This window comes from Podarcis gaigeae (genome assembly GCF_964106915.1).
Source record: "Podarcis gaigeae genome assembly, chromosome: 2".
Taxonomy (NCBI): Eukaryota; Metazoa; Chordata; class Lepidosauria; order Squamata; family Lacertidae; genus Podarcis; species Podarcis gaigeae.
The window spans coordinates 30,772,749-30,798,593 of record NC_139679.1 but is presented as its reverse complement, the minus strand read 5'-3'; the positions used below and the strand labels follow the sequence as shown (position 1 = coordinate 30,798,593).

General features: G+C 40.1%; 1 protein-coding gene and 1 long non-coding RNA gene across 3 annotated transcripts in view; one reads left to right on the top strand and one right to left on the bottom strand.

The window, feature by feature from the left end:
- Positions 1-25,845, top strand: part of RPTOR (regulatory associated protein of MTOR complex 1) — a 311,493-nt gene that overhangs the window by 50,971 nt on the left and 234,677 nt on the right. The gene's annotated exons all lie outside the window — the stretch shown is intronic.
- Positions 181-25,241, bottom strand: LOC310839344. The gene is made up of 3 exons (XR_014561457.1): positions 25,097-25,241; positions 19,723-19,868; positions 181-330 (listed from the first exon to the last, which is right to left on the bottom strand). It is a non-coding gene; the product is annotated as an uncharacterized lncRNA (long non-coding RNA).

Here is a 25,845-nt window from a genome sequence, read left to right as displayed (position 1 = left end):
TTTTGATTCAGAGAAGACTTGCAGTAGTGGAACAGGGCTCCCTAATAGGGTCATATATCTTGGGTGTGTGTGTGTGTGTGTGTGTGTGTGTGTGTGTGTGTAAAATGGCCTTAGAAAGGATAGCATGCTATCACATCTTGTCACTCATAGTAGCATTTGTGGCCCCAATTTGAATAACAACAACAACAACAATTTGAACAATAACAATTTCATTATGTCCATCTGGCAGGGTTGCCCCAGCCAGTTAAATAGTTCATGGAATCTTTGGTGATTCCTGTTGTGTCAGCAAGCCTTTTAAAAAATTTTTTTGCCAGTTAGAGCAGTTACTACCTGTAAAACAATATGGGAAAATTTATTAAAATAAGGTCCTTGGACCTTCACATTTGTTTTTTACATGCATTTTTGTGAATATTGTTTTTTAGATTGCACAATGCAGAAATTGGTTGGAATGAAATTAGAAATGATCACATGCAAAATTGAAGTGGACTAGAAATAGGCAGAATAACTTAGTGGTGAACTCTGCAGTCAGTGACTTAAGTGTTTAGAGGTAGGATGCACTGGACATCAGTTTTTGGGGAGAGGGGAACAACAGTGTAAAAAGAGCGACTGCCTTAATGCCCTGGGGCTTCCCAGAAGCTGGTTGTTCTTAAGTTCTTTATTGGTACATTGAAATAGTGCCAAGTACCTGGCTAAAAACATAAATGTGTTTCTTGCACCAATAGCAGGACAGTGCCAGGTGGCTTTCTTTGGCAAAATGTTCCCTAACTGCAGAACAGTAACATGAAATTACTGGCTCAGCACCTCTGCAGATCTTTTAATATGAGCCATGCATACTAACGACAGGCCTTTGCAGCTGTTTAATTTTTTACTTTTTCATTAGCCAGTCACTTTAATGATTGTCTGTATTGTTTTAATGGTGTTTTATGCCATAATGTTGTACACCACCCTGATACTTAATGGTATGGCAGTATAGGAATGCATTTATAAATAAAACTGAGTAGAATGACAAAAATTAGTTTGCAGCTAAATGGAGCATTTGTGCAGTCTATGAACATATTCCAAAATCTTTGCCCATGCAGCCCACAGGCACTACAGAACTACATCTGCTTAGGGAAAAGCAGGTTTATGTTTTGCTAACTATGTACACATACAGGGATACAAAGCACGATCACCTGATGCCTAAAGCTCAATTTTATCCACACTTACTTGGAAGTAAAAAGAGACGCGGGTGGCGCTGTGGGTTAAACCACAGAGCCTAGGACTTGCCGATCAGAAGGTTGGCGGTTCGAATCCCTGCGACGGGGTGAGCTCCCATTGCACGGTCCCTGCTCCTGCCAACCTAGCAGTTTGAAAGCACTTCAAAGTGCAAGTAGATAAATAGGTACCGCTCCGGTGGGAAGGTAACGGCGTTTCTGTGCGCTGCTCTGGTTCTCCAGAAGCGGCTTAGTCATGCTGGCCACATGACCTGGAAGCTGCATGCCGGCTCCCTCGGCCAATAAAGCGAGATGAGCGCCGCAACCCCAGAGTCGTCCGCAACTAGATCTAATGGTCAGGGATCCCTTTACTATTTGGAAGTAAGGCCCACTGAAGAAAATTAGGCTTCATTTTTATTAAACATTCATAGGATTGTTTCCTGAACTTTCTGAAAGAAAGATCCCAGAGACTACCACATTTTCACATAGGATGCTATCTTATATATCACCAACATCTATAGTGCCCATATGGATGGTCTTGCACTATTGATCTTTACCTTTAAAATAGCATTTTTTCCTGCAATCTATTCAGTTCTTAAAATAAAAACAATTATCACTGTTAACTAAACACCATGACCATTGACTTTATATCTCATTGAGAAACAGTTCAGTAACTACAAATTCAGTAAGAAACCCACCATTATAAATAGATCACTTACTGTGTCATAATGTTTTATCTCAGAATGCAGATATTTCCCCCATTGTTTTTTGTTTTTTAAAAAAGAAAAAATGCCTTTAAGATAACGTGATGCTCATGGCTCAGTTGCAAGAAACGTGTAGGCTTGAACATGCCTTATATGAAATTCAGTCTTCATTTTCAGCCAGGTCATTATTTAAAAAGGAATTAAGATAGTTGATAGCATGCCTCAGTTGAATTTAAAGTAGATTTGAATTAAAAGGTGATACTCAACCAAGTCATACTTACAGTTAAATCCATTGAAATTAATGGACTCAAGTTATTTAAGTCTATTATTTCAGTGGGTCTACTCTATAACTAAAGTTGATAGTCATGTACCTTGATCACCTCCTAACCAGCAGTGCCAGATTTCAGCAACTGCAGATATTCAGGATGAGTATAATCCTGTCTAATTGCAGACAATACATAGTTGATTTGACTTGAAGTGTCAAATTAAGAAGTGTTATCATAAATGCAACTTTGATGATATGGGTGATCATATAAGGTTTCATCAGATATTAAATTTACAGGATCAGATGTAGAGATTGTTAGAGATGGTCTCAAGCGTTGGATCAAGGGTATGTATGGTGTTGATCAGGGCTTTGCTCTTCAATATCTTGCAAGCTACTGTTGCCTCCTCTTCCCAACACTCCCTAGGAGTATCTTGGGTCCAAGAGGAAGGCAAAGGCACTCCCAGTTCCCAGAAGAGCATATTTTCCCATGGCAGGGAGTCACAAGTTGATTTGAGGCTATATGTCCTTGCATCTTCAGTTTCTCCTCATTGCACGTAGAAAATCTTGTCTTCACTTTCATTGTTGGGATTTATAGTCCTAGTCCAGTTCCTATCAGGAAAAGGAGCAATTAGAGGCATGTTCATGCATCCTTAGTATTGGGTTCTGCCATTGGACTCTTTAATATCCCATCTGCAGTCTCTCACACTCATGCATAGCAGAATCCTGTTATATGTGAAATGTTGGTCAGTATGGGAGATCCTAAGATTGTACTCTTATTCGAATAATTTATTGTTACTCAAGTACAGCAATAATATTAAATTTATTAATGGTAGCTAGAACGTTCATTGCTAAATAATAGGAAATCAACAAAATTCCCAATTCAACAGAATGGCTGCAAAATGTCGGGAATATAGCTATTATAGTTACAATTGCACATTTTATTCAGCTGCATGAGGGGATCATCAAACGAAAGTATGTTGGCATTTAATTGGTCCTTGTTTATTAATAACTTGAATAGGAAATACTCCATTAATTACTTGAGCAATTTTTTTTTACATTTTAGTGCTTGATGGTTGTATAATTCTGATCATCATGAATAGAACATCTGAGGTTTGAGCACGCAGTTGCAGTTTTTTGAAACTACTTGTAATGTGTATTTTAAGTACTTGCACCAAACAATTTCAGTTCTTCATATTGCTTCAAAAAAAGTAAACAGTGTGCTTGGTTTCTACCTGTTGTTGAAATTGCCAAAGAAAAAATTGAATCAAGCTACTGAACAATAGTGCAAACAGAACACTGACTAATATATTAACATAATAATTTTCTTCAAGTGACAGTTCTTTATAAACTTGGCATTTTAATTATTTTAGGCTATCTTTAATCTTTATATGCATTCCTATCATCAATTATGAGGCCCATTTTACCAACTGTAATTTTTCATAACTAAATGGATAAAAACCCATCAGGATTGATGGCCTAGGTTGTACCATTCCCATTCTGCACACACATTTGCCACCTCTCTGTCCTTACCTCTCCACTCCCATGTACTACTCTGCCATTCATCACGGAATCCGTTTCCACATACTCTGCCAGGGGCCCAGGCCTTCTTTCCCAAATGTCTGCTTGACCCTCAAACAGAACATGAGGCCCTGAAAAGGTGGCACCTGAGAGTGATCGTCAAAGAAGAAGACTCAGAGTAAATCCGTTGCATTTAATGAGCCTAAGTTAGTCATGCCTATTAGTTGCAGTGGGTCTACTCTGTCTATGACTAGCATTGAATAGCAGTAATAGCTTGCCATGTTGTGTACCCCTAAGCTGTAAGGTAAAGCTTGTTCTTTTTTCCAATATCCTGTGACAACATATTTTGCTTTTAGGTTTTTGCTCTTAATGTGGTCATGTGCCTTGGTATGGTAGTGATACATAACATTCATCACTTGAAGTTCACAGTCAGGGAGTAGAGGAAAGCAGTGCAGACTGCCCTCTATGGAAAAATTTGTAGATACAGCACTGGGAAAATTGCAAGACCTACTGGCACTTTCCACTATGACTATCTGTGCAGCGAAAAAAAGTTATATCTCATGTATTTATTTTTTTTAACATTAGACTGTTTTCTTTGTGTTGGGAAGCTACCTTCAGTAGCGTTCAAGTCTGAAATCATTTGCAGATTAATTGGTGCAACTAATCAGTTAGTTCATTCATCATAGGTTTTAAATGTGGATTTTTAATTGGATTTTAATTGATGAAGTTCAGTGCTGATAGCAGTTTCATAAACAATGTGTGTACATCCCTGAAGTCAGGCAATGTGTTTGAGATGGCTTTCCAAAGAATAAATTATTTGCCTGTGTTATTTAATCAAGAGAAACTGTTATAGAAATTAAATATCCCCAAAATATAGCCTGTGTTGAGATGAGAGAATACATTTTAGCTGGTTAATTAATTGATTGGTTAATATTATGGCAAGAAATTTTGGCAAACTTTTAAAAAAACAATGATTGCAAGTACTACCACAATCTTAAAGAGGCACTGTAGGAATAATTTACAAATCTCCAGTGGACCTTTAAATGTGTGGTGTACTCAAGAAGCTTTATCCCCCTCAATCTTGTGACAAATATTCTATTGACTTTATTAATGGAAATCTGAGGCTAGGAAATGTTGACTGAGTTCCAGCAGTACATACCACAGAGCTCCCAATATGGATAGACATTGGTATTCTCTTCTATGAGCCCAAGATGCTCTTTGTATCCATTGAATGATCCCTGTGGTCAACCTGAGCATTTCCGATTGTACTATACTGAATATGTCATTTGGCAAAGGTTCTCCAGGTATATGACTACAGATTTATTAGGTTGAAGTAAAACACTGTTTTAAGTGCTGCTTGCTTCAGATGTTTATAATTTTCATGCTTAAAAATATTTAGCTATATGCATGATCGCCACAGGTCTGACATCTGTATAATTCCCTTACATAGAGAGGTGTAGTAAAATACAGTATATGAAGCTTGAATGACTTTAGACAAGGAAAGGTGTTCTGACCTAATGAGTTGCTGAAAGGTGAAATGGTTTGAAGTGCTCAGCAAGCAAGACATTGCAGTGCCCTGCTTCACAGTTCATTACTGTGTTACTCATGTGGGAAAATGATGGAACTTCCCATGCTGAATGAGTGGAAATGAACAAAAGCAGCAACGTTTTAAGTGTGTTGTAAAGTGCATTATACAAATGTGACACTAGATGGCAACGATGAGCTATGGCAAATTCAATAGATTTTTCAAAACTTTTTTACAAAAGGCATTTTCACATTTTTTATATGTGTCTGGATTCCAGCTTCCTATCTGCAGAAGGTGAAAGAGAATAGAAACAGTAGTACTGAAAGTCTCAACTGTGCTCTGAATGAAACCTTCTCTGCACATGAGAAAAGGCCAAGCATATCAGACATTATTATTTGTATAGCAATATTATGCCCTGTTGAGGGGAGTGGATTCTGTGTTATTTAAAAAAACCACACACAACATTATGCTGGAGTCTTGTATAACTGATGTTTTGGTATTCCTTATCTCTTATGGCATATCAAAGAGAAAGTGGCTAAAAACAATTGTAACATATGTCCTTTTAATTTAAAATTACTCTGTTTGTACCATGCTCAGCACTAGCATCTGCACTGCATAAACATTTGCTGTAGGAAGCGGGAGAGGTAAGTTAGATTCCTGTCTTTGGGATCTAAGCACATTAAAATCTATGGCATTCCATCTTCCTCTCTGGTAGCACCAAGCTAGGAGCTCTGAAGGTCGTTTGTGTTCTTACAGCAACTATAGCAGCAGCAATGTCCCCAATTAGTTTTAAACTCATTCTATAAAAGGACCTCGATGCCATCATCTTAAATCTGTCAAGCCCTTACAAGATCTTTAAATATTCTTGCATTTAACATACTATTCATATGATGTAGTTTTTGCTACTTTTGTGTGGCCATGTTAAAGGATTTACAGTCTTAATACTGAGAAATTGAAAGTAACATTTCAGCAGAACCAGATTAGTTCAGTCCCTTTTGGAGCACATTCATTCATGACAACCTGGTTTTAGTAGGCATGACTGGAAGGAGGCAGTGTTAAGAACTAGAGGGACAGAGGATTGAAATTTGCTACTTCAGAATAAAGTTGTTTGAAGCCTGCACAGATTATTGAAGCAAGATTGCACATGTCTACATGTGCTTACTCCCAGGTACATGAGCATGGATCGCAGTCTTAATAAGCTTGCATTCTGGAACAGTTCCAGAAAGGACTAAATGAACAGAATAGCTAAGTAATTCCCCTTTGCTTTTGCTGTTTGTTAACAAAAGATATACAAGGAATATAAGAACTGATTCATCTGGAAAGAGTGGCAGGAGCAATTATTTGGTCTGTTACCCATCTCTTCTCTCCCCCCCCCCCCATCTCAAATGCATTGGTAACATACAGTGTTTTATTACAGAGATTGAATGCCTAGGAGTAAAGAAAGGAACCGAGAGATGACCAAGAGCTGCTTAAGAGCTGCTTCAAACAGTACTAATTTTCTCAATGGAATGTCCTTCTGTGTAGGAAACAATGTGCAGCTAAGGTCGTAACATGATCATAGAATTGGAAGGGACCCTGACAATGCAGGAATCTCAACTAAGACATACATGACAGATGGCCTTACAACCTCTGCTTAAAAACCTGCAATAAAGGAGAGTCCATGACCTTCCAAGGGAATCTGTTCTGCTATCAAACATCTCATGCTGTCAGAAAGTTATTCCTGATGTTTAGTCAGAATCTCCTTTCTTGTAACTTGATTCCATTTTTTCTGGTCCTTCCCTCTGGAGCAGGAGAAAACAAGCTTGCTCCACCTTCCTGAAGATGGCTTTTTAAACATTTGGAAATACAGTGGTACCTCAGGTTACAAACACTTCGGGTTACAGACTCCGCCAACCTAGAACAAGTACCTCAGGTTGAGAACTTTGCTCCAGGATAAGAACAGAAATCGCTCGCTGGCGGCGCGGTGGCAGCGGGAGGCCCCATTAGCTAAAGTGGTAACTCAAGTTAAGAACAGACCTCCGGAATGAATTAAGTTCTTAACCCGAGGTACCACTGTACATGCTAAAAAGTAAATAAAAATTCATTGGGTAAAGAGATTAGGAAACACAGCTGATTCCATGCCTCAGTAAATCGTTGTGTGATTGCAAATGTTCATGATTTGCTGCAGATGACTATCCTGAAAAACCATATCTTTTTGTTCCTTCTCAACTCATAATATGTTCCTCTTTTTGTTCCTTCTCAACTCATAATATGCATGTAAATGTTGTTTGTGATGCTTATGTCGCTGTTTGTTTCCAAGTGCTTTCCATGTAAGAGTTTAGTCATGTTTGAAGCAGACCCAGAGAAGCATGCCTGTAAAAATCCATATTACAAAATCCATATTACAAAATCCATATTATAATAATCACTAGACTAAAAAGAATGGGTAACTGCTATACAGTAAAAGAAATCTAGCTGACAGGACTCTGAACTGTGTGTGGCAGAGGCTAGGGAACAGGAGAGTGACCCAGGAGAGGATACCAGTGATTTATGGGCTTAGATGCTGCCTGCAAGGCAGGAGCCAGGGGACAAGGGAGAGTCAGGGCAGTCTAGAGACAGAGGTAAGTGTGCCAGATGTGATGGAAGAAGAAGAGGCTGTTCAGCTGACAGACAGGCCAGTAGACTCCCCACCTTCTCCTGCCCCACAGTCTCCTGGAACCAGGAAGTCTCAGGTTATGGGGCACAACCCATCGGGGAGGGTATATAAGCTAGCAGGGAGGTGGAGTTTCCCTGTTGCTGCAACTGCTCTGCAGGGCCTAGACACGTGGGCAGCTTCCTGTAGACTAGAAGCATGTGTGCATGTGTATTTGGAACACTGTGGAAGTGGCTGTAAGTGCTTTTCTCGTCGTTAAAGAGTTAACTATCAGAAGTGTTCCTTCCATGGCTAGATAGGGCCAGTTCAAAACTGTGTTGCTTAGTCTCTGTAATGAGGCTCCAGTTCATACTTTGAGTGATGGGAGGTGCTAAGTATGGTAGAAGTCTTCCCTATCCTCCATGCTGGGAGCTTTCATTTATTGAGACCTATGAATGCCCTGTTATGTAGATACCTGCTTTACATGTTTCTAACCTTCTATATGCTATTAAGGTGGAGAAATTGGGCAAATGAGGTATTGGTGGAATAGGATACAGAGGGTACAGTTGGGGCCATCATACTATTATTACAAGCATTGCCAAACCTTGATTTTTGAACCTGGTCAGAGAGTTGAAATGGGAGAAAGTAAAACAACTTAATTCTTAGTATAGGAGTGAAGGTATTGGAGTATGTGTTACACTGTGTTTTTAGATGTGTAAACAGATTAAGGCTAATAGTATTCAGGCTTTTATTTTCTGCTGACAAGTTTTGTGGAACTTGATACAGTTAACTTCTTATGCATAAAAACCTTTTGGAAAAGCTTCCAGCTTGGCAAATGTGTTCAATTTCATACGGTTATACTTGCAAATTTTAAAATAATGTGTTTCTCAGCCAATGTCATTTGAAGTGATCTTCTGTCTCGAACTAGAATCTATCACATACATTCCAGATGTCCCCACCTTCAATCCTTGGCATCTCTAGATAAAGCTGGGAAAGACTTGTGTCTGAGAGCCTGAACTGCCACCTACCAGTCTGAGCAGACAATATTGGGCTAGATCAGTGAATGGTCTGACTCTAACAGCATCCTTTGCTTTCACCAACTGAGAGCTGGTGTAGCAAAGTACAGTCATACCTCGGGTTGAAATGCTTCATGTTGAGCGCGTTCGAGTTGCGCTCCGCGGCAACCCGGAAGTAACGGAGCGTGTTGCTTCCAGGTTTCGCTGCTCGCGCATGTGCAGACGCTCAAAATGATGTCACGAGCATGCATGGAAGCGGCGAAAATTGACGTGCACGTGCACAGACGTGCCGTTGCTAGTTACGTTTGCTTCTGGATGCGAACAGGGTTCCAGAACGGATCCTGTTGGCATCCCGAGGTACCACTGTACTGAATCACAAGAGCTGTTAGCAGGAAGGTCCCTGGTTTAAATCTTGCTCTGCCCTGAGTTCACTTGGTGGGCTTAGACAAGCCACAGTTCCCTAAGTCTCAGTCACCCTAGCTGTGAAAGGTAGGTAAGAAATTTCTATCTTGACAAGGTTGTTGCAGAGATTATTCGTGTGAAGCACTTTAAACAGGTGAAATGTGCTATGTAAATGCTAAGTAGCATTGTAACTCCCTGTTTCTATGAAACTCCAGTGTGTCCTATAATATGTATAAACTTGCATTGTTGCCTGCACCATAGCTCGGTGGAAATGCTTATGCATTTATCCATCAAGATATCTTCTTTGTTCCCATCTCACCAATGTTTTCTTAATATCTGAAGTAATTGAGATTTTCTTTTTTGCTTGAAGCATCTACTGTATATTGAAAAGTCACTTCCCTCCCCTTTCCGCATGTTGTCTTCTCTTGATGCTGTTGTACTCCTTATTAGATATCGGTGTGGACTTTGATATGGTTTCTGAAGTTTTGCTCTCTTGCATTTCCCCTCTCCTTCCTAATTAAGTGGTGTACTGCCTACTGTACATCAAAGGCTGAGCATTTCCTAAAGAGTAACTAGTTAAGCATGAAAGCTAATTGAACACATGACCTAATTATTGGATAGTCTCCAAGCCATTGCTTTTCCTTTATTTCTGCAGGGTTTTTGCTTTTAAAACTATAGCAAATGCTAATTACTGTTGTAAAAGAAAGAGGGAAATATGCTGGGGGAAATGTTTCCATCAGCCTAATATTCATGGTTTGGAAATGAAATGGCTTTCTTTTCAAAGGTTTTCAGCATATACCTCCATTCTAATAACTCTCTCCCAAGGTTGACGTTTTGAATTTAGTACATGTAAGATTAAAAAATTTCAGTGCAAGGCTTGGGCAAAGCTCAGCAATTTCCAATATTGGATCACAAGTTTCCTAGTGAAATTTAAAGCTCCCAATATTTGAACTTTCAGTTGAATACTGAACACTTATTCAAAAGACTCGTACTAGCTTTCGAAAACACAAGAACTAGCCTTAGTACATGCACCACTTCTCTATCGCATTTAAATCAGTGCACCATTTCTATGTCTGTCCACTATTACCGTATTTTTCGCCCTATAGGACACACTTTTCCCCATCCAAAAATGAAGCTTTCGCTGAAGCCTGGAGAGCGAGAGGGGTCGGTGCGCACCAACCCCTCTCGCTCTCCAGGCTTCAGGAAGCTATCCGCAAGCCTTGGGAGCCCGGCGGGAGTTCCCACCGGGCTCCCAAGGCTTGCGGACAGCAGCCTGTTCTGGGGCCTGGGGTCGGGGGAAGCTCGGGCTTCCCCAGCCCCGTGCCTGGGGGGGGGGAAATAATTCCCCCCTTTATTTCCCCCTCCCCAAAACTAGGTGCGCCCTATGGGCCGGTGCGCCCTATAGGGTGAAAAATACGGTAAGTGTTTAATACCAAATGAACAATTTAGAGTCTGATTCCTGCCGCATGAGAGTGTAGCAGCATAGAGCACTTACTATGAGTCCCAGTGGAGCTCTCCTCCCTTAGCATAGCAGTGTAGAATGTGTGCATGTATCAACCATTACCCCAAATTTTGTGGCCCCACTCTGCCTTCTAGCTCCAGTTAGAATTTCATTTAACCCTGAAGCTCTAATCAGATTCTGTCCTATGCTCTTGATTGGAAAGCAAGGACTGGCTTGGATGGAAAATGGAAGTTCAACATTCCATTCTGACTAATGGCTAGCATGATGTGCAAATGTGCCAGCAAGGTGACAGTACAGAGAAGAGCTCCACTGGGGTCTTTGGGTATCTATCTGGTTGTGTGCAGCTAATTCTTTGAAGTGGGAAGGAGCTCTGTGCTCCCCACTCCCCCCTGGAGTGGATGGGAAGAGATAGGAAGGTTTCACTTCTAATTCCAAACAATGGCTTAGCATTGTTGTGGGAGTTGGTTCCAAGCACATGGGACAGTAACATGGAAAGAACAGTCCCTTGATGGAAAGTGGTGGAGCTAGAGGAGTGAAGGCCTTGGATAGGCATATATTGAGGTATAAGAATGGAGACATAAGGGAGAGGGGAAAGGTATGGAGGGTTTTGAAGATAAGTACAGCAGTACCTCTAGTTACGAACTTCACTCGTTCTGGAGGTCTGTTCTTAACCTGAAACTGTTCTTAACTAGAGGCGTTCTTTCGTTAATGGGGCCTCTTGCTTCCACTGCACTGCTGGCACACAATTTCCGTTCTCATCCTAGGGCAAAGTTCTCAACTCGAGGTAACTCTTCCAGGTTAACGGAGTTTGTAACCTGAAGCATTTGTAATCTGAGGCGTTTGTAACTTGAGGTACCACTGTACTGGATCTGGGAGCAGACAGGGAGCTAGTGTAGAGATTTACCACAAAAATCTATGATTGCTGCTGGCCTATAGTGTATGGCTTTAAAAGTATATTAAACAAACTCATGGAGAACAGGCAGAAAAAATGGCAGAGACGGCTTGTTTGCTGGAAACCAAATCATGGGATGAAGCAATGCAGTGACTTTTTGAAACTGTGGGATAACAGCTTCTCCCGAGACATGATGAGAACCACCAACAGTTGCAGGAATAAAGGATCCAACACTATGGATGGATGGGGAAACTTGGAAAAAATTGTCACATGCAGGAAAGAATAAGGATTACAGCTAAAGTTCCTCACTTGAAACTTTATAAATTACCGACCAACATGAATTGAAATCACAAGATGGTAGCTGTTATATAAGGAATTCTTGTATCTGAATGGAATGGAAATTATTAAAATTTTGGAATGCAGAAAAAATGTAGAAGAATGAACTAATCAACTATAGCATGTGATGGGGCCAGTTTAATTGTATAATTTGACATTTGAATAATTGACATTAATAATAATAATTGGATAAAATTGGTATTGTTATAACGAGGCGGTTATTGGAATGATATCGGAACATCTCTCATGTATGTATGTATGTATGTATGTATGTATAAAATAGCTTTTTTGATGGTAATGAGCAAGGATAGCTAAATGGAACACACACACTCCCAATTCAATGGCAAGATCTTAATCTATTGATATTTTTAGTACTATTTCTCTGGTACTATTTATAATTCTTAACGAAGTTAGCTGAAGCAGGGTTTCTCCCCCCTGCACGGTAATATAGTGAGGTGCTTCCAGTAACACTGCTTAAAATGTAGAACTAGAAATCTTGCAATATAAGCATGCTTCCATAATAAAAAAAGGAAAGCATTTCTGGAGGGTTTATTGGAAAGAGCTGGACAAGAGTGAAATATAGCCATTGGGCTGTTGTGTGCTGTTTTTCATGCATTCTACAGCAATGATATGACATCTTAGAACCAAACCAAGAAACTTGCAAAATCATTTTAATGGGAAAATCCTCTTGGTTTTGCTGTCCTGCTGACAAATGCAAGCACTGCAGGCAAAGTGACCTTGAGATGGAAGAATCTGGGGCAAAGAGGAAGTTGATGCCAAAGTCTAAAAGGACAGAGCGACCAATAACCACAAGTCATTGTTCTCCAGGCTCGAAAGGAGCTTTGTTTGGGGTTAGCTTTTCTGGTTTAAAGAATTGAGTATTCTTGTTAGAATTTGAAAGCTCTGTATAAGGGAACTTGGGAGGCAAGCATAATAGCATTTAAAAGGCCCTTTAACGTAAACCACTAAAGTAGTTATTGGATACTCAGAACTGACCCATCTATATCTTGCAGGTGCTTTCCCTTTGGATAAAGCAGCTGAATCTTTACAGTGCTGAGGTTTTGAAATTCTCCAGAGTTATTTCTTAATAAAAGCTGAGGTCTTTCATGTATGTATGTATGTATGTATGTATGTATACATACATACATACATACATACAGGTAACAGTACAGGTAACAGTTTAATATTTGTTGTCCAGCTGCTGGAAACCACAGGAGGGGAGAATGCTTTTGTTTTTGTGTTCTTCTTGCTGGTTTCCCACAGGCATCTAGTTGGCCACTGTGACAACAGGATGGCGGATGTGATGTTTTCTTCAACCATTTAGGCTACACACAATTACATTTGCTTTCTGGGCTAGTCTATGGGTGTCTTCAAGCCTCTGACAGCTTAGCTGGCATGTGGGTACGTGGGACATGTTTATTCTAAGAACAACTTCCAGAGACATATTAGTTTACTGCAGCAGAAGCAAAGAGTCTTGAAGCACCTTGAGGACTAGCAAATCTATTATGATACCCTATAAGGTTTCAGGGAGCACAGTTCATTTCACCAGATACATTGGCTGAAGTAGACTCTAGTCCACAAATGCTTAAACCATAACAACTATGTTTTGTCTTTAATGTACTTCAAGTAGTCATTCTTAAAGTTCTTTTAGGTTTTTTTTATCCAGGGTAAGCGCAATAGGTTCCGCCCTGCTTTCTTGCAATAGCAATCAAGTAGTTTATTGTTGTTTTTTAACCTATAAAGCCCTAAAGAGTGGATTGCCTTCAGAGAAGGCATAATTAGGCTAGAGTAACCGTTATTTATTGTACAGTATTGTCTTCTGTCATAAAATTTGGTAATGTAAATCACATTTTCCACTATGTACATGAAATACTCATTTCTACTGGTCTTGAGATTCTGTTTTTGTTGACCAAAGGTTGATTTAAATGTGTAAGTGGGAGACTGCTGAGTTAAGGACCTAAGATTTCATTGTAATAAATTGCCTCATTATAAAGCTGCTAATGTGTTGTTTTTAGTGGTCAGGGACAGTGATGGATTGATATCCAATCAAGATTTTCATCTGAGAGGGCATATCTGTGTGGTTCTGCACTCTGCACTTGTGAAGACACGTGGAAAGGCTTAATATCAGAAGAACGTAGTGAAAGGGTTAAGTAGTTTAAATCTGATCCACATTTTCCTGTAATTATACTCCAGCCTCTAGTGTTTTAAAACACTTTTGCTTTGTGGCAAAATAAGGTCTTAAAGCAAACTGTGGGTGAAGTATGTATTTGGTGTGGAGCTACTCTGACTGTGACTTGTGTGGGTAATAGCCAACTAGGGTAAATGAAGCTGAATACTACTCAAATAGGAATGGGGTTCAGCACTAGAAGCTGTTTGTTTCTTTGATGCTATGAAAAATCCCAGCTAGGTGTGCAGCTGATTCTTGTGTGTGTTTATTCAGAAAATAAGCCCCACTCAGCAAAAGCAATTTTCTCTCCAGAAAATGTGCATGCTTTTCCTTCTTACTGTGGTTTAGCGCACTGGTCTTCAACAGATGGGCTGAGATCCATTAGTGGGTTATGACCTGATCCAAGGTGAATTACAACAGGAGCAGTACCAACATGCAAATATATGGCAAAAGATTAATTAATGAACCCCCAAATTCATGTTTGGGTCCTCGGTCTGAATAGGTTGAATATACCTTTTTTAGAGAACTGATGAGCTCACTTAACCCAACCCTTACCCTAGAACTTGCCAAGTTGTTGCAACTGAGCCATTTATGACCAATGTCCATTCACTTTCCCCCAAAAGTCCTCTATAACCTTCTAGGATAAAGTACATTTTGAGAGTTATGAAAGCTGACCTAAAATTCTGCTATGTTACTCATACCTTGTGATTGATTGATTGATTTCAACAATTTATATACCACTTAACTGCAGTAATCTGTATGTGGTATGCAGAAAATACAATATAGAAAAAGTAAAAATCTGTTAAAACTATTTGATCTAACTTCAGTTAGAATGCTTGCTGGAAGGAAAACAATCTTCAGTAGGCTGCAGAAATTGGGGGCCTGTCAGACCTCACCTAGAAGGGAATTCTGTTACATTGGGCCCAATACTGAATGTATCCCCCCCCCCAATCTCGTCTGAACTGGTGTTGCACAGAGTATCTGAGGGATAGGAGGGAGAGAGCCATGTCAGGTCAAATACTTAGTCACTAAAGGCTTTAAAAATTGATTGCATTAATAGCTGTTGCTATGTTTTCATCCACTGAATTCTTTTAGCACATTGAAAGTATAGTTTATCAGGCTCTGCTATCTTGGATTCCTTTCAAACCTCCAGTAACATTAGTCACCACTTTTGTGTACTGACCTCTGAAGTCTTACCTAATGTTTATGCTGATTTCTACTAATCTAATTGAGAAAATGGAAGCAAAGTTTGCACTGAATTATTCAACTTCCTTTGCTTTAATAGGTCGTGAGACCCACAGTTTCCTCTGTTACCCTCTTTTGTGTTTGGGGGGGGGGTATATTTGAAGAATATAATTCCCCCCCCTCTCCTGTCGCCACCACCAAATTTGTTTCTTTAAATTTGTTGTTTTATTCCGACATCAGTAATGTGCTTTTGTCTTTAAACTTCATCTAGCCTTTGCCATCCTTTCTTCTGCAGTATTGCCGTGTATGAGCACTGGCTGCCCACTTCCTGCTGAGCCAGGTTCAGGTTCCTTGTACTAATTTGCAAAGCCCTAAGAAACTTAGGTCCAGGGCACCTCATGGACTGCCTAAACCAGGAGTCAGCAAACTTTTTCAGCAGGGGGCTGGTTCACTGTACCTCAGACCTTGTGGGGAGCAGGACTATATTTTGTGGGAAAGAATGAACGAATTCCTATAACCCAGAGATGCATTTTAAATATAAGGACACATTCTATTCATGTAAAAACACACTGATTCCCAGACCATTCGTGGGCCGGATTTAGGAGGAGATTGGGCCGGATCCGGCCCCCGGACGTTAGTTTGCCTACCCATGGCCTAAACCCTTCTATCCCAGCCTCACCACTGAGCTCATCTGCAGGATTTTCATTGGTTGTCCCCTGAGCTGGCAAGGCTTATTTGACATCAATGCGAAGTAGAGCCTTTAGTGTAATTGGCCCAGTTCTGTGGAATGCTCTGCCAATTGAGGATCAGCATACTCCTTTAAACACCTGCTAAAAACATTTCCATTCTGGCAAACTTATACAAGCATATTTCCATAATAATTAGTTGAGGGTCTCTGGTTTTTATTTTTATTTTTATTGAAATAATTTGTATTGGGTTTTCAAGAATAAGTAAATACATAAGCAGAGGAAGTTAGCTGTTCAATAAAGTACGTTGATACAACTGCAATGCATCATTTATACTTACCTCACTCAGCAAACAAACATATACAGATAAACCACTATAGCAAATAAAATAATTGAAACAAAACTAGACCCCCTTCCTCCCCCTGCTACCAACAGATCCTTTGAAAGCCTTGTTACTCCTCAGCAGATAAGTGTGGCAAAGAAATAACAGTTTACATACAAATCACAATGCATACCAAAAGAGCAGCTCACTTCAAGACATCCAAACCATCATATAATGTGGAGGAGATAAATCATTAGTTTTAGCAGCAACAAAGGTAATAAAATCATATCCCTCTCCTACAAAGTAATCATTCTTTGCTTGTCTCCTAATTACTTTCCATTTAGTTGTACATTTTCCCACTATAGCTAACCTCAAGACCCTCCCATACAACTCTGAGTTTTTATTTGTATGTGTTTTTAGTATATAGAGATAATAATGTAAAATGCTTTGATATTTTATATGCTGTAGTGGTATATAAATATATTTTTATCATTTTTGCATTTTGTAGATTGCTAACACAGCTATTGTAAAATTTCTAGCATTGATGATAAGGTGCATTTTTTGAAGCAAATTCTAATTAGAAGTGTTCCTTGGTGGGGGCTGGTCCATCCTGCAGTCTAAGGAGGAAAAAATGACTCCCCGGTGAGCTATGTGTCTGCATCAAGCTGCATGCAGTCTCACAGCCTGAACTGAATCTACAGTACTGATGAGTTTACATTCAGGAAATGAGGAGCCACATGTAGCCTGAAACTTTAAAGAGCTCTTAAAATAGAAAAATAAAAGAGGAAGGGTAAAATGTCACAGCTGCATGGCAATTATGCAGTGTACTAAGAAGGTTTTAAAGTTGTGTCCTGGTATTTACTTAAAATCCTGTTATGGTGTTTCATGTTATATATCCCTCCGAGGGTCCCAAATGTCTTAGGAACTAGAGAATAATGAGACAGGAGAAGTAGATTCTGTAGTTTGTCCCCCTTCCCCTGCTTGATTAAAAAGAAAGAAAGAAATATATTTATTGTGTCAGGCCTTGAAAAATTGCTTTGCTTACCAGAAGCAGAAAGGCAGGATTTGAGGGTTGCTAAGGAGAAAGCTGCAGAATCTTTTAGCTGAAGCCATACCATAGTAAACCTGGCAATAGCCCCTGACAATTCTGCATGTGATAAGGATTTTACAAACATGAATGGAATTATATAACATAATGTATTGCTTTGCTCCTTTGCTCTTCCATATCACAAAAAAGACAGAAAAATAGTTGCTACGAAAAGAGAAATTTATCATATTTGGGATGAGGATTATTGGAAGTGCCTTATTGCATGTACCATCCAGGTAACATCAATTTGTACTTTTGAATCTGATTAAGATAAAGCAATTTATTTTTCTGCAGTCATATGTGCTTTATGTCCATTTCCCACCTGCTAGCTCTCCTAATAAGAATTTGTAGGTGATGCCTATATTAACACATCACATTGCTGATGTTCACAGATATCATGACTGAGACTTGGAAGTAAACTGATTAAATTTTAAGTCTCTTGGTGCTGAATTACTTGGTACACACTGCCTATTGACTTACTACCTCTTTAGCCCAATTGATCTTTTGGCCTTGATAAAACGTTAGCACAGTCTTGCCTAGAAATTACTCTGTGTTCACATATATTCAAATTTCAGGCCATATAAGGCTTCAAAATCTGGTGTGGTAATCTTTCATTCAACAAGAAAAAAATGGACTTATAGGTAGCACAAATAAAACATTTTGGAGGGACCTACAAGCTTTTCCCTATTGTTGCAGGTTCCTGCAGGTTCCTGCAGGAATATCCTTTGCTCATAGAGGGAGAAATTTATCATATCAAGCAATCGCTTCAGACATGGATTCAGAGGTCCTTTGTATGGGCATCAACCCAGGTCTTAATGAACTTTCCTTAACCTTTTCTATGTTGCAAATATGGTTTGTGAACTAAATAAATGGTTTTCAGCCGTGCTATGAAATTTAGACCCTGAATTCTTGAGATGCAAGAATTGCAGCGTCTTTCAAGATAGAGCAGATGAATTCTTAACACAGTGACTGCTATCAGAAGTTGGGGTTTTTTTTTAATAAGGTTAGGGTATTACATTAAATACTAAAAGATGATATAGCCAAAAAGCTATGTGTGCTGCCCTCCATATAGATTACTTATTGTTTCCCATCAAATTTTGCAACAGTAATAGGCTGTCTCTTCAGTCCTACACGTGTCTTTAGCATCACATGTAAGCAAGTTCATGGACTGCCACACAGGTGAATGAATGAGATTTTGGAGGAGGGGTGGAACATTTTGCCCCTTCCACTGCACCCAGCACAGAAACCAGACGGGTTTCATGCCCAACAGACAAATGCAGCTTCAGTCTGTCGTCTGCCATCCCCCAGCTATAACTTTTGTGGGCTCATCTACAAGCCTGATTTAATGAAGCATGTCATAACTGTAATATCCAAATCACTGTAGAGTGGCCAGCACTTTATTCATTTTTCTGTTGGTGGGAAAGGGCAGTTGTATGGGTCTTGAGGTGTTTCTGAGTCAATAGCCAAATACAATTGGTACAAATATTCAGTTTGATTGTATAGTGAAGTGGAAGCAAGTTCCTTTAGTGTTCTTTGGAACAATAACTTAAAAGTAGTGAGTTAATGAGAACTGGCTCTTATAGTCCATCACAAGATGCTATTAAGCAAGATTGGTCCGATTGATGAGTGTTCCCTATACTTTAAAATAGTACATTAATGACTTGGATTTTTTAATGAAAGTTTGAGTAGCCAGAATTAGTAGGTATCTGGATTTGGTTACTAAATTATCCTCACATTCATAGACAAAGTCATCCAAAAAACATCCCAGATTACTTCTGTGAAGGTTATGGGGTAAACCTTTGGTAGAGGTTTGGCTGAAATCGTAGAATTTGCTATGGCTTGCTATGGACTAGGAGTATTTAAAACCTCATAGATAGTGTAACATTTGTATGCCCATGGGTCAATTGAAATGTCTATTTGAAACAAAGAAGGAAAAATAGACAATGGGAGAAAACAAAACATCAGAGGAGGCAACAATGTGAGGCAAGGAAGGAGTCCTTTGAAGATGTTCAAATAAATTAGTTGTGATGCACAATGTTTGAAGGGACAGCTATAAAAGCAAGCATTTAAACAGTTCTTTTAAACAAAAACTTAAAATTTATTCCATTATAACAGATGGTTATCATTTATACTGATCTTTGTATTAATAATATTACAGATTAAATCAGTAACATTTTTTCCAAAGTAAAGGTTACACATCCTAAAGATTATCAAGACCACACAGGGGGGAAATGCATAGTACTACATTTAATTTATACCTTGGATTATATAGAACATTCTTTTTCTATTTCTGGGAACACCAGACACCATGCCATGTAACAAATTGCATTTGAAAACTACAGCTTCCTGACCTTCAAAAGTAGTTTGATGTTTGTGATGTTTGAGAAATGCAAGCAGACTGACTCATGAGTCCTGGCAAGATGGAGGCACTGTGGGTGAGCGATTCCCAAGTCCAGATAATTGATCAGCTGCTTGCTTTAGTTGGGGTCTTGTTCTCCTGAAAGAACAGGTTTGTAGACTGAGTGCACCTGGATGCATCTTTGTCACAGGTGATATCAGTGTCTAGAAGTGCCCTTTACCAGTTTTGACTGGTTAATACAACTATGGAGGTTCTCTGGACTGGCTTAACCTGGCCAGCTATTTATTGTCCATCTACTGGTAAGCTCCGCATTGAATTCTGCACTCTTATTTGGGATTGTCCTTGAGATGACCTGGAAGCTGCAGCTAGTGCACAGTGTGGTGACTTGCATGCTCACTGTGGCAGAATATCACCATTATTTTATGTTGCTTTTGAAAGAATTGTGCTCACTGTCGAACAGAAATGTTTGTAAGAAAAGCTATCCCAGTGAACTTGTTCCCTTCCAGTCGGGATTCAGGCCTCACCATGGGACTGAAACTGCCTTGGTCGCGCTGGTTGATGATCTCCGGCGGGCTAGGGACAAAGGTGAGAGCTGTTTCCTAGTTCTGCTGGATCTCTCAGCGGCCTTTGACACCATCGACCATAACATCCTTTTGGACCGTCTAGAGGGGCTGGGAGCTGGGGGCACTGTTATACGGTGGTTCTGCTCCTTTCTCCTGGGCCGTGTCCAGAAAGTGGTGGGGGGGGATGAGTGTTCAGACCCCTGGGTTCTCACTTGTGGGGTGCCTCATGGTTCCGTCCTCTCCCCCATGATTTTTAATATCTATATGAAGCCGCTGGGAGAGATCATCAGGGGGTTTGGGCTGGGTGTTCATCAGTATGCAGATGACACCCAGCTCTACCTCTCCTTTAAATCAGAACCAGTGAAGGCGGTGAAGGTCCTGTATGAGTGCCTGGAGGCTGTTGGAGGATGGATGGCGGCTAACAGATTGAGATTGAATCCTGACAAGACAGAAGTACTGTTTTTGGGGGACAGGGGGCGGACGAGTGTGGGGGATTCCCTGGTCCTGAATGGGGTAACTGTGCCCCTGAAGGACCAGGTGCGCAGCCTGGGAGTCATTTTGGACTCACAGCTGTCCATGCAGGCACAGGTTAATTCTGTGTCCAGGGCAGCTGTCTACCAGCTCCACCTGGTACGCAGGCTAAGACCCTACCTGCCCGCAGACTGTCTTGCCAGAGTGGTGCATGCTCTAGTTATCTCCTGCTTGGACTACTGCAACGCGCTCTACGTGGGGCTACCTTTGAGGGTAACCCGGAAACTGCAATTAATCCAGAATGCGGCAGCTAGACTGGTGACTGGGAGTGGCCGCCGGGACCACATAACACTGGTTCTGAGAGATCTGCATTGGCTCCCAGTACGTTTCCGAGCACAATTCAAAGTGTTGGTGCTGACCTTTAAAGCCCTAAACGGCCTCGGTCCTGTATACCTGAAGGAGCGTCTCCACCCCCATCATTCAGCCCGGACACTGAGATCCAGCGCCGAGGGCCTTCTGGCGGTTCCCTCATTGCAAGAAGTAAGGTTACAGGGAACCAGGCAGAGAGCCTTCTCGGTAGTGGCGCCTGCCCTGTGGAATGCCCTCCCAGCAGATGTCAAAGCAATAAACAACTATTTTACTTTTAAAAGACAACTGAAGGCAGCCCTCTTTAGGGACGTTTTTAATGTCTGATGCTGTACTGTTTTTAATATTCAGATGGAAGCCGCCCAGAGTGGCTGGGGAAACCTAGCCAGATGGGCGGGGTATAAATAATAAATTATTATTGTTGTTGTTGTTGTTGTAAGCTAGAAAAAGCACGTGTTCCTAGGAACGGTTTTATAATGTCGTAGTAAAGAATCAACCCTTTAAAAGAGAGATTCAGTTGACTAGTTACCTTTTGTTCTTTTACTTTCTCTTGAGCCAGTGTTGATTAAGTATATACATGTCATGACTAAGCAGTGAGGGGAAGGTCATGGAACTATATTTGATTCTGCTGTGCAAACACCTTTACTATTTCTCCTACGTATTGTGGTATAATCAATGTTTCTGGGTTAGAGAATATATCCTTACAACAAAAGTGCCTCCTTGCCTGCTTCTGTTCTATAACCATGATGTTTTGTGTGCCTAGTGAAGGGGAAAAATCCAAAGCATTTACTGTATTTCCATTGCTCCTTCTAATTTTCACTCTCTTGGATAATTAGCTTGAACTCATTTAAGCAAGATTTCCCTCTGGCTTTGGAGTCTCTGAAGGGGTGATCTAAAGAGAATTCACAGCCATACAGAAAAAGAAACTTGGTTTATTCCGTACAAATGTAGATTAATTTAAACTGTAATGTGAGATGATTGGAAGATATAACAAGTAGTAAATTTGCCTGCCTCATCCCTCAGGCACCTACAGTTTAACTCTATAATCTGGCTTAGCTACACATCTCAGTTAAACATGCAAGAAGGCATGGAACAATTGATGATTATTACCTGTATCAGTAGTATTAAAGGATAATTGTCTCCCTTAAATTAATAAGAACTTGCTTATAGATTGTTTAAAGCTTTTTTGAAGTTCCACTTGCTTGAATTGTATTAATACTTCTGGACTTGCATATCCAACTCTCCCTTCCCCCATTACTAAATTTAGAACTTAGTTCCATGTTTAGTCTCTTTCTGGAATGCTTTGGTATTGCACATAATTACTAATAGTATAATATTTATCTGTGTATGTTATTTCTAAACTGGCAATTATAGCACTTCTAATGCTGAGCTATAATTGCTGTTTCTGCATCAGAATTCATAATAGGCTCTCTAGTCAAATGGCAACATACCAGGCACAGTATTAAATTGGCTAATGTAGAGCATTTTCTATAAAGATTTATTTCTATTTTTGTGCCCCATTAACTATTTATTTCAGCCCTATGAAATTATATAGTGAGAATAATGACACTTTCCAAGAGCTGTTAGAAAGCACTAATAATATAAACTCATGAAAATGTGAATGAAATATTACTTAAATGTTGATGTGTCTCACTGTGGCCGCAGCAAAGGAAGTTTTTCGGCTCTTTAGGGAAAGGGTGCTGACTCAAGTTCTATACATTTGTTTTATTATGGGACAACCTGATGACTTGTTTTCACTAAAAGTTATGCATTACGATGAATTATTAGTAATGAAGAGGATGATTGGCCATGTTTAATGATGCTGAGGTGATAGCGGGGAATTTAATTTTTGATGCATAAATTAAAAGTTTTTTCTACAACTAATTGAAGATAAAATATAAGGGGGTAGGGTAAAACTGTGTATGAATAACAACCATCATCATCATCATCATACCCCCCCCCCAATCTGGCTGGGTTTCCCCAGCCATTCTGGGCAGCTCCCAGCAGAAGAGTAAAAACACAATAAAACATCAAACATTGAAAACTTCCCTTAAAAGGGATACAGTTTTGTATGGTAAAGCACAAAGCATGCATTCAAGAATGCAGGGTGAATTGTTTGCTTGTGGATGTTGACTGTCACCTACATAGCCTGGTAGATAGTGTTGGGAGGAGTCAGAGGTCATGGTGCATATTGGCACCATTGACATGGGGAAATGTGTAGCTGTAAGGTCCTGGAAGCAAAATTTAGGTTGCTGGGAAGGCCGTTGAAGGCCAAGACCTCCAAGGTAGCTTTCTCTGAAATGCTCCCTTTTCCATGTGCAGGGCCAGCTACACAGGTGCAGCTTTGTAGTCTCAGTACATGGATGAGACAATGGTGTCAGGAAGAGGGGTTTGGCTATGTTAGGCATTGGGGACAGCCTGCATCCTGTGACAAGCCAGGCTTTACTAATGGAATGGGCTCCACTTGAACAAAGATGGAGCCAGGCTGTTGGCATTTAAAGTGTTAAAAGGTGGTAGAGCAACTTTTAAACCAATGGGGGGGGGGGAGGAGCTGACAGGAGCTGAGGAGGGTCCGATTTGGAACAAAGTTCTCCTCTGGGATGAGAGTGATAAAACTGATGAAAATTAAAATAGGGAAGTGTAGAACTAGGCAATGGTGAACAGTGTTAGAAACTGAGATATGAAAACTAGGAGCTAAATGGCACCTTAAACCTAGGTTATGGGCACAACAACGGAAAGTCTAGATGCACTTTTTTATAACCAGAATACAAAGCTGAAAATGAACTGCAGCTAAAATATTATGTTCATTTTTCAAATGGTCTAGTCCTTTCCCTGCCCACCCCTCTAATATTCTTAACAGGATCTCTTTTCCAGCCTTCAGAGAGTAGCTGGAAGTGGGGAGGCAGAAAAAGGTCTCCATTCCTTCCACTCTGCAGTTTTAATTTGAAATCTTAGGCGTAGTACTGTGCCCAGAGCTCAGAAACTGCTTGTGCTAATGATAGTCCCTGTCGCAAAATGTGCCTGGAACAATGGGAGTTCGAACACTGATTGTGAGTACAGGGGCGCAGTGCAGCAATTCAGAGAGGCCACAATCTAAGTGCCAAAGACACTTGAAAAGTGTTTATATGCTAATGCTAGTAGCTTCTGGGCCAAGATGGATGAACTGGAGTGCTTAGTCTTAGAGGAAGGCATTGATATAGTGGGCATAATAGAAATCTCATAGAAGAGAGAGAACTTGTGGGAGACATACTGTACAAGACTTTTTAGTCCTTGTAAACAGACATGTGACAACCATGCTAATGCTCCCTGATAACTGTGGTGGTGGTTTAGTAATTTCCTTTACAAAGCAAAATGAGGTAGAAGTTAAGGACATAACTTCAGCATGAAAATGCTTAGAATTTTAGTGTAAGTTCCATTGCTTTCACTGGGGCTTACTCTCCAGTGCTTAGAGTTGCAGCCTTCAGAAACTGTTTAAAAATTTAGTAATCTCAGTACATTATTTATTGAAATGCTGCTAAAAACAACAACCCTACAGCAAAGGTCGCAATCCAGCCAAGCTAAGCACCTGCATTAACTTCAGTGGGAGTGTTAAGCTTAAATCTCTTTCCATTACAATAACTGGAACTTAAAAATGCTTAACGGTTTTGTAGTGTTGAACAGGAATATTTGCAATGTGGTGAAAATTTTAATGCTTCTATAGTGATCTAAAATAGCAGTTATCCTGCCCCCCACCCAATATGCAGGTTTCCTTGTTGTAAAATGATTTAGATTCATGTTAGAATAACATTACTGGCAGAATTTCCAGTTCTAAACCTACGCATGTATTTTAAATTTATAAATGAACAAATCTGTGTGACTTGCAAGTTTTAGTTTTGTATAAATGCTTTTATGGAATCTTGCAGTGAAGCTGCTTTATATTTCAGCAACTCATTGGTGTGTTTAGCTAGTAATTACATACTCTTTTACCTGGCAGCAGCTTTCCAGAGTCTTGAGCATTATTATTTTTTTGTTGTCCCTGCAGTTCTTTTGAACCGCAGATGTCGGAGACTGAGCCTTGTTCACGTGAAGCTTGTAATCTGTCACAGGGAGCCTTGACTTTTGCTCGATTGGGAGTCACTTCAGTTACAATAGTGACTTTCTCCAAACATTTCCTGGAGCTTTATGGAAGTGAAAGTTCCATCTGCTATTTTGCATTATTGCCCAACAGTGATTTGGAAATATCTTCTTGGCACAAGAATCCAAATTCAATGAAAATCTTCTTTGGGTTGCGGGATGGGAAACTGACAAAACACAAAATGCTACAGACAATTCATGAGAATAAAGGTTTTCATTACTTTTGCATTGTTTTCTTTTATTTTAGTTGTTCTTTGGGGCCATTCTCCTGTTTCTGGCTAAAGCTTTAGACAGGGGCATGAGGCGCCCCTCCTTGGCTAGTTTTTTCTTGTATCCAGTGTAGGTTCCAGTGGTGGGTTAGTTCCTTCTTCCTTCTTCCTCTTTTGAAAACTGTGAAGAAGACCTTCTATTACCTCTCTTTTGTCTTAGCTGTGTCTGACAGGAAAACTCTCCACCCCCCCCCCCCGTGGTGTAATTCACCCAATACAATTATTGGCTGGCTTTTAACACCGCCTCCCCACAAAGAGCTGTAGCACAGTAAGTCACTTTCAAGGTATGGCACAGTTGTGGGAACAAGGTCTCTTCAACAAATGGCCATGGCT